Source organism: Triticum dicoccoides, chromosome 1B, assembly GCF_002162155.2.
Source record: "Triticum dicoccoides isolate Atlit2015 ecotype Zavitan chromosome 1B, WEW_v2.0, whole genome shotgun sequence".
NCBI lineage: Eukaryota > Viridiplantae > Streptophyta > Magnoliopsida > Poales > Poaceae > Triticum > Triticum dicoccoides.
This window is the reverse complement of record NC_041381.1, coordinates 163348030-163358198: the sequence shown is the minus strand read 5'-3', so window position 1 is coordinate 163358198 and position 10169 is coordinate 163348030. Positions and strand designations below refer to the sequence as shown.

The 10169-nt window shown below is 42.0% G+C and overlaps 1 non-coding gene and 1 pseudogene across 1 annotated transcript; both read left to right on the top strand.

Moving 5' to 3' along the window:
* Positions 1-858: 858 nt before the first annotated feature.
* On the top strand, positions 859-931 carry TRNAF-GAA. The gene has a single exon. It is a non-coding gene; the product is annotated as a tRNA-Phe (tRNA).
* Positions 932-3857: 2926 nt separating this feature from the next.
* LOC119303209 lies at positions 3858-4304 on the top strand (annotated as a pseudogene).
* The last annotated feature ends 5865 nt before the right edge of the window (positions 4305-10169 follow it).

Below are 10169 nucleotides of genomic sequence, written 5' to 3'. Positions count from 1 at the left end.
TTTAATGGGATGCACCTTATCAGGATGCAGATCTAGATCACAAGTAAGCAGTGATGCACGAGACGGCTCTATCTCTTTTCACAAGTACAGATGCCCATCAAAGATTAGCAAAGCTATACCAAAAATAGGTTCACGTAAGAAAGTGCCTATTACTTTGCGTAGGAATGCCCGTTTTAGTTTACGGAAGAGTGCACGTAGAATAACAAAAGGGGTTATTCATGTGAAAGCCAGTTTCAACAATACCGAAATCATAACATTAACATTTCTATATTCGAATTTGAGATATATATACCAGACCTGAGTAGTAAGTGTTGACTCATGCGAGTCACTCCTTCGCTTTGACTTCTTGGCTGGCTTGATGCTCAGTCTGGCCAATGGGATGACCCCCTTTTCTCTACTTTGTTTAGCTTTGCAAATGGGTGACCCCCTTTTAGGCGACTTCGAACCCCATATTGATACGACTTTCCCACCTATGTATTATTTTTTAAAAGAAAACCGTAGGAATCTCTCCGAGGGTAGTAGGTCGGGGGAGCACCTTCCCTTTGCCTTATGGGACCCTCGATCATACTCTTTTCTGATAGCCAGAAAGGAATGACCTAACTTACCACTGAGTAGGCGCCCTTTTTCTTTTCCTTCTAAACTAGCTGCTCTCGCTCTACCAGTTCGTACTGAACTTTCACTTTCATTTATTTCATTTATAGGCGGGCTTGATTTTTCGATTTGCATTATCCGTTGGATCCAAATCCATATCATTATCCTGATATTTACTAAGTCCAATTTGAGGATACTTTTTTTCTTTTTGAGTCCCTTTAATTGACATAGATACAAGTACTCTACTAGGATGATGCACAATAAATAGTCAGGATAGCTCAGTTGGTAGAGCAGAGGATTGAAAATCCTCGTGTCACCAGTTCAAATTTGGTTCCTGGCACAGAACGAACAATGAATGCCTTTTCGGGAAAGAAAAGGGCCACATATTTTTTATAAGGAAAAGCTTTTTTTAAGGGGAAGAATCATCAACAAAAAATCCAGGAAAGAACAGCGAAGGAAAAACGTGAAAAAACAAGTGTTTTCCCGGAACGGAATAGCGGAAATTCCATGCGTTGATCACCAATGTTGCATGTCTTTCCTTAAGCTGGAGTACTTTGAGTTAGAAGGCCTACTTTATTCATCCTTTTAAAGCCTACTTATTCGTCTAGCTATTTCCAATTCTAATAAATAACCCGATCATATCATATCTTGGAAAACCCTAAGACTACCCAAGGTTGTACCCTAAAGTGTTACCTATAGTCTATACTTGTGTATACGTTGCCTTCTGGGGTGGCAAGCTAGAAACAAGTTTTCTAGGTATCAGTTCCAATTTAAGTCAATGATCCTCATTTTCTCCAACATTAAGAAGATTATTGGTAAGGTGACCAACCATCACGCAGGATTCCAGGTCGGAGTAGCACCTCTTGCCTGATATATACAGGTCGTTACTGGCGATTCGTTTGTGCCCTATGGTGTTCAATTTCCCGTTTGTTCCCTCCCCCTGGGACGGATCAACCTACTTTGCCCGCTCAGGCGCTCCAAAATGCTCTGACTAGACCGCCGACACCCATGATTTGTCCATCATTCAAAATGGCATTTCGTAAGGGCTCATAAGGTAGGAGGAATCACAGATCCTCCGTCCACTTTCGCCTAGAGTTAGTTTTATTTTTCACTACTGTCTGAGTGGTGGCTAAACCCTGAAGCTTTTCCTTGAAATGAAATAAAGATCTAACTTTATTCCAGTAGTGGTTTCCGCAAATGTAGATAATCTTGTTGATTAACACCCACTTTCCATGCCCTGCAATTCAGAGGCCATCACCTCTGGTCTTTTAGTAACATATCAGTAAACAAGGCTCTCCTCGTGTAGCTTTTTGTTCTCAGGGAAGAAAATCCCATTGATTACTTAGAATGCCGGATGAAGCAAGTTACAGCATTGGTTCTTTTGTGATTCACGTATATTGGAAATCTCTTTCTTTAGGAAATGGGATGGCATTCAATTCTAACTTAGGGATCCTCTTCTTCCTGAACATTCATGAAAAGAAGGACTCTGGCTTTAATGCTATAGTTTAGTACTAGGCCGAGCGTACTTACCTACTTAGACAAGAGGGATACTTATAGATCTCTATGAGCGTAAGGCAAAGTGGGCAAGACTACTTCCACAACTACATTTTCGCTTAAGCAGGACTTGTGAGACCTCGAAGCAACCGTCTACTACTAGTTATAGATGCTATTTCTAATTGAATAGAATGGATGCTTCACAGCGGTTCTGCGATAGGCAGGGCAGCCGGGTGAACATAGACAGCTGTTCCTATAGAACACAAGTCTTTCTCTAAAGCACGATCTTCCGATTGGACTACGTCTGGTCTCTATCCTTTTTATTCCTAAAATGGGTCCTCGATCAAAATGATCTGGTGTCTATGTCCATGCCTGAGGTTGGTAAACCCTATATCTATTGTGGGGTGGTTTGAGGATGGGACAGCTTGTAACCCACGACTTACTACTACAAAGATTCTGGCAGAGAGCTTTTCGCATATAGATAGGTCGGGATGAGGAAGCTCCGTAGTCAACTAATAGATAGAAAATCCACCTTGTGAACCGTGTTTGTCTTAAAGTACTGTCTGAGAAGGAATATACCTATTCCAATCCCTCTAGTGGCTAGACTGATTGACATAGGTAGCTTTCATAGTCAAAGCTCACAGGGCCAAATGCTCTATTGGGGTGGGCACGAACACACACAATCAAGGTTCAAAGAACTTCTACTTCACGCCTTGAGGATTCTATGACGCTCAGTCAATGGTGTTCTGGTGATTGCAAGCAATCAATAAACGAGGAAGCCAAATTATGGATCCAGGAAGGCTGCATCAGAAGGAAGAGTAGGTGTTGCTATGTCGTTGGCTGGGACTGAGACAGAGAGAGGGGAGCATAGCCCCTATGATCCCGGTAAAGAGTTCCAACTAAGATCTTCTTAGGTTCTTTCTTTCTCTTCCATTCTTATGTTTATATATTAAAGTGTAGTTTTCTTACTGAAATATAATAATATTAATCTAATATGCCCATTGGTGTTCCAAAAGTACCTTACCGGATTCCCGGAGATGAAGCGACTTGGGTTGACTTATACAATGTTATGTATCGAGAAAGGACACTTTTTTTAGTTCACTGCCCTATACATAGAAAGAAGTGCTTTTCCACCGGTATCAACATTCTATCAGGAATCAGTAGCGATAATTGTTGTATTGTGAGCCAGCCCCGTAAGACACTATGCACCTCCAAATTCTATATGATTTTTCCAATCATTTCATTTATACGACCTGCAAATAAGATAAGATCTTGGCTCGCCCTAGAAAAAAACAACTATATGCCCTATAAACTTGCTTGCTTCTTTGAATCTCGAAATAACATATAGAAAGTGTTTATGTGATGAGACCATTCTCAATCGATAAATGCGATAGGAGCCTATGTGTTTCACGGGCAGCCGGGCAATAGGGGAAGGTTGTGAATCCGGCGAACCGATCGCTTTAAGAACGTGATTGTCTTCTCTCACTCAGTTATCAATTGACAAAGATGACCCATTCTTTTTCGCCCTAAAAACGACAATGGTATGGTACTTTTTCTTCAAATCGAGATTGTGTGGGTGTCCGCTCATGTTCACGTTACATGCTAAATCAGGCTTTCCTTGGAAAAACGAAGGACAACCCCTATCTCAGTCTCCTTTCCTTTCTCTTTTCGGGAGCAGAGATTAAAAAGATGGACAGTAACAATCGCGTAATATCAATTTATCGGCCTCGTCATCGAAAGAGGCTTCCAATTGCTCGGAAATTCTCAGCTATATGGGGGACTTTGATGGTGAGCAAAAATAATTGATCAAGAAATTGGTAAACTTTCGCATGATTGATGGTAAAAGAACGAGAGTTCGTGCTATTGTTTATAAAACTTTTCACCGCCTAGCTCGAACTGAACGCGATGTAATAAAACTTATGGTTGACGTCGTAGATAATATAAAGCCAATATGCGAAGAGGTCAAAGTAGGAGTTGCAGGTACTATTTGTGATGTTCCTAGGATTGTAGCCAGGGATCGTCAACAAACCTTAGCTATTCGTTGGATCCTTGGAGCAGCTTTCAAACGACGTATAAGCCACAGGATAAGCTTAGAGAAATGTTCATTTGCTGAGATACTGGATGCTTACCGAAAGAGGGGAATTTCACATAAGAGAAGGGAGAATCTTCATGGACTGGCTTCCACCAATCGGAGTATCGCGCATTTCAGATGGTGGTAAAGTGATACCTCATAAGGAGCTCTTCCTCATTCAGTCATACTCAACAAAAGTAAGAAATGTTTGACTCGGATCCTTTTTTCATCTTCATATAGAAAGAAAATCGGCCTTCCTCATACTCCCCCCTTCATTCATAGAGTTGGAGGAATCCACAAGAGGCCTGCCCATTCATAATTGCATAAAAGAACCATTCTTTTTATGAAAACTCTTGTTCCAACCTCACCTCAGTTTGAATGAATACGAAAGGGGGATCAATCAAATCAATAAGCCATGAATGAAGAAGTAGTGGGCCTTTCGCCTTATTTTGTTTGACTCGTGGAGCTGAGAAATCTACTTCAAAGAGAGGGAAAGCGTGCTAGTCCGAAAGAACAAGCAAGGGATGAGCGCACGGGAGCGAAATTCGTTGCGCCCACACGCATACATTTTCTTGCTGGGTAATTTCTCAGAAGTTTTTGTGTTGTTGATTCCTATTCCTAGGTGTTGTGCTTTTTCCCCTATGCCGCCTATTGGTACTAGTGGAGTAGGATTGGCCTGTAATACTGAACCTATAGGTGGTGTAACCTTTCGCTCAATACTCAAACCTACAATTGAAGCATCTGAGGCTGCATCAATCGAGGATACACGACATAAGGAATTGTTAGATCTCCAAACTGAACTTCGCCTTCACCAAGCGTGGGTTTTCACTGGTCCTAACTAACGATTGGCAAGCGATCCCCTATTCTGCATCCCGAAGATCAGACGCCCAGAGCCGGAGCGATCATTCAAGCAAGTTACTAAGCTTGAGTTTTTCAGTCAATCAATAGATTGTGCAGTTTCTTAGTCTTTTGGTCCATGTCTTCATGACTTATAGAAAGGGTTTCTTTCTTTTACAAGATCATGGAAGCTTCAGAAACCATCCGAGATCTTCTGGAAACAAGAAATGATGCATCAAAGGGTTCAGTGGTCATATCATAGTGAAATCGAGTTTCTTGATTTAGTCGATATCAAATTCCCAACTTAGAAATTCGAAAGGACTAAGATTCTACTTGTTCCTCAAATACTGGGAATGTGGATTCAAGTATGATATCACTATTCCGCAGATCTCAATAAAACGAATTGAACAAGTTTGATGGCTGGAAGAAGATAGGAAATATTCAAACATGTATTGCATTTCTTCGATCTCACCCTTTGTTTAGTGCCGCATAAGTACTGACTTCTTGAACAGATACCGGTACCGGTCATGAAGGCTTCGCCCTTCTCAAGTCAAGTGCAGAAGCGAAATCCGTTGAGCAAGAAGCCAGTGATCCCACAACATCAAAGTGATACATATGACATATTGGAAATTAGGCTTAGTTTGTAGCTGTGAATATAGTAATGCACTTATTTATTGATAAATATGTTCTTTCAAGTAGAGCATACTCGGTAGAAAGGAGGTGGCAGAGCTGGGAAGAGGATTAGACTTTATTGATTATTTGGACTTAGAGACCAATTATAGAAAGAAGACAGTAGCTGAGTGAGTTTTATGGATCTAGTTTATGAGCAGCTTAACTAGAAAAGCAAGCAGAAGGAATAGAAGAATGAAATGCAGAAATAGGGGACGGGCGGGTAGCATTTTCAAATGCCAGTTTGAGTGAGACAGTTTCTATCTGGCCCCCCACTTTTAGGCAGTTCTTCCATTCTGCCTTTGTCTTGCTCTAAGCTACTTGACTTCCTTCCTTTGTTCTTCCATTCTACTTTGTATGATTCTGATCATCAGTTCTTATCGATCCCATTTTAAGGAAAAATCCTAATGTTGGTAAAATATATGTGTTGATCAAGGACAATGAAGCAGCCATGAAAAGATTGAAGAATGAGGTATGATGATTACTTCGGACTACTTTCTGTTCTTCATGCAAATGACCACATTTTCCGTCTGCAATACAGGTAGAAGATACTGAGTTATTCAGATGTTTACAGGAAATCCATGGGAAAAACTACCACAGCTTTGTATTAAGCAAGCAGGTTCCAGTCGTTGGTAATTTCAGGGAAGCCTACATTGGCATTGCTCCTGAGTTAGCCAAAGAGATCGCGGAAGAAGTGGATGTTATCGTAAACTCTGCAGCAAATACCACTTTTGATGAGAGGTTCGTGAAGCTATACTAGTCTTGCACCAAGGATTGCTTCCATTACTAAATGTGTAAGTTCACATTCCATAGCAAGAAAAGTATTGCAACTTGCAGGTATGATGTAGCACTAGACATCAACACCGTGGGGCCATTCCGGATAATGAGTTTAGCGCAATGGTTTCGAAGACTGAAGCTCTTCTTGCAAGTATCAACAGGTCAGAATGCCAAATAAGAGTTTCTTGTGGTCGAAATCAAATGGTAACCTGTTTCTATTAATCTCAAAAGCTTACAAACAAGCTTTAGCAGTATGTTTGCATGTCATGTTTTTGGCCAAACAACATATGTGAATGGGCAGAGGCACGGTTTGATACTAGAGAAGCCATTTTGCTTAGGGGATACCATAACAAAGGGGATAGGTTCCTCATATTTTTCGGCACATCAGAATACCGTGTTGGATATCGAGGCTGAGATCAAGTTGGCTTTTGACTCCAGAAGGCATTCTTCCGCCTCTGCTTCTGTTACTCAAGAAATGAAAGAGTTAGGTAGTCGAGGTATTCTAGTATTTCCCTGTTACTTTCTCATGTCTGTAGATACGAATACACACATGAAGTATTTGATTTGTGCAATTTATTTATTCATAGGGCCAAACTCTATGGTTGGAAAGACACTTATGTGTTCACAAAGGCCATGGGCGAGATGGTCATCAACTGCATGCAAGGAGAGATACCGGTGGTAACAATCAGGCCAAGTGTCATAGAGAGCACATGGAGGGATCCCTTCCCAGGTTGGATGGAAGGAAACAGGTAAATGCTAAACCCAAATCTGAGGTTGCGGATGTCACATATATATGTGATGCATCCTCGTCTGCTTACCAGATAATGAGCTATTTCCAGGATCTAGCAGTGCGTACTAACTTTTGACGGGTTGATGGTGAGGATCAAGTATATGACCTATATTCATCACTATTAGAGGACTTCAAAGAGGAGATTCCATCATAATCTCAGGAAGCTAGTGTCAAGGAAGCCGTTAGCCGTCACCTTAACTGAAAGTTGGTGAAGAAGGTGTATATGCCTCTTGTCTATGGTAAGACACAACATAGTGCAGTAGCGGACATCCAGAAGGGGCTTGACTTCATTAGAAAACGTGTTGAAAGCAACAAAGTGGCGGACATTTTTTTTTTGCATTCTGGGACAAGAAATTCCCAGCCATTGCTAGGCTGAGCCATGTTAGCAAAGAATGGTTTCTCCAACAATATGAGGATAAATCCCTTACTAAAATGGTAGTGGTCACAAACCCCTTCCGTGTACAATTGAAAACATTAACAATACGAAAGCAAGAATCATCATTTATACTAGGAATGCCTTCCTCTAGCAAAAGAGAAAGCGTTGAAGATAACGAAGGAAAGTGGGTGGATACAAAACCAGTTCATATCACTTGTCTTTCTGGTCTTTCAGAATCTCATCGAATACTAGTAAATGCTTTCAAAGAGAAAATAGAAGCACTAGAGAGCTCAAGTTCACTTCATTCATCACAAGATGCAAATGATAATCAAAATGGAGCTAATGAGGAAGAAATCACTTGTACTTAAACTTTTTTGAGTGAAATACCAACCAACACATAAAGCAATAACCAGATAGATAGAATGATAATAGGTAATACGAAGATATCAACACAGCCGGAGTCACGAGGCTCGATAATGACCAATGGGTTAGGATCTGAGGAAGCTTAGTTTGGATGATGGAATATTCGCTGTTCTAATTGTTGAGATACTGCAAATCCACTTATCCAACAATTTCAGTCTATTTTCCTACTTTTTCTGCAAGGGGGGGAAAGCATTATTATATCCTTAATATGACTCTCTGTCACACGGATGCTGCTGGGCTGCTACAAAACCCCTATAGTCGAAAAAAGATCGAAACAGGGATAAAACATAGGATAACCCAGATCACTCGGACTAGCTGAACTCTCTAGAACAAACACAACCTAGGTGGTTTGACTAACGTTTTGGCACATTAGACTAACCTAAGACAACTCCTGGCTACATTCAGTCCTATCGAGATACAAGCTGTTACCAACTTGATACAACGCAAGTCACAAGCTTGACACAGCGAGAATGGCTGCAACTGACAACTCCTGCATCTGAGATTGACAACTCTAGTAACTGAGAATGACAACTCCTGCAACAGATATTGATAGAGCATGACACTCTCAACTGAGCTCAATCCAGCTGTGAACAATAAACAACACTGAAAGTAAACAACACGGTTATCACAAAACTTGGATTCCGGATTACAACACTATAGGCAATGAACCACCACTAACGGCCCATAACGTTAGCTGATAGCCACTGACCGTGGAGTACTTGTCGATCCATCAGTGAGGACTGTATCATTTAGCGAGCTAAAAACTTAAGGAACATGTATGTGAGAGTTCCACTTTAGCTCCCTCAACACCAGGCGGGACGAGCAGCCCTATACCATGTGTTGCCACACTCTAGTGTCCTTTTATACTTAGTTGGACAGATCACTTCAGAAAATTGTATAAAAATCAAGCAAGAAAATGGATGCGCTAACGCGCAACAGCTTTCGCGCTAGTTGCTCAAAAAATCGTATAAAAATCAAGCAAGAAAACAGATGCGCTAACGCGCAACGGCTTTCGCGCTAGTTGCTCAATCCGTTGCTTGCTTCTCTTCTGTCATGGAAAAGTGAGGATTTCCTATCTAATCCAAGGGAAGGAAGAGAGGTGGAAAGTGTTGCTGTGTCAAATCGAGATTCTGTGGGTGTCCGCTCATGTTTGACGCTATCGAAAATCATGCATTGGAAGGATGGCCGGGCATTGAGAAGGAAGGACGCTTTCAGAGGCGAAAGTCCATGGGGAGAGATTTTTATGTGATCCATGGATCTCCGATCGGGAAACCGTATCCAAGCTGCGTGGCTAGTCTGCGCTCTTTGGACTTTTCAAACTTAGCAAACTGAAACATCTGAGTAGCTAAAGGAAGGAAAATCAACCGAGACCCCGTTAGTAGCGGCGAGCGAGAGCGGAACAAGGGTTTTCATCAAAAGAAATCCGAAGCGGTTTCATTCGATTTGTTGTGGATTGGATGATGGAAAAACCAGCAAGCAGCAAGCGTAGTTAGAAAAGTTGTCGTAGCGCGCCCTACGGAGTTGTACAAAGTCAGCAACCGTTTTGGGGCGCAAGCATAGGCAACACAGGACTGATGACGGGGTGGGGCGCGCAGTGAACTGGTTTTCTAAAAAGATTGGAAGATCCGGCCAAAGAAGGTGATAGCCATGTTCATTCGTTCCCATGGTTCAATCCTTCCTAGTAAAGCGCGGCATGTTCGAATGATGATCACTTTTACGCGAGAAAGGGGGACCACCCTCTAAGCCTAAGTATTCCTCAATGACTGATAGCGTACAAGTACCATGAGGGAAAGGTGAAAAGAACCCCAATCGGGGAGTGCAATAGAGAACCTGAGATCCGATGCGAACAATCAGTCGAAGGAGCGGAGCGCGGGCGCACTCACTCAAACGGCGTACCTTTCGCATGATGGGTCAGCAAGGAAATGGGAACAGCGGCTTAAGCCATTAGGTGTAGGCGCTTTCCAGAGGTGGAAGATTTACGTTCTTCGTATTTGACCCAAAACCGATCGATCCAGCCATGAGCAGGTTGAAGAGAGCTCTAACAGGCCTTGGAGGACCGAACCCACGTATGTGGCAAAATATGGGGATGACTTGTGGCTAGGGGTGAAAGGCCAACCAAGATCGGATATAGCTGGTTTTCC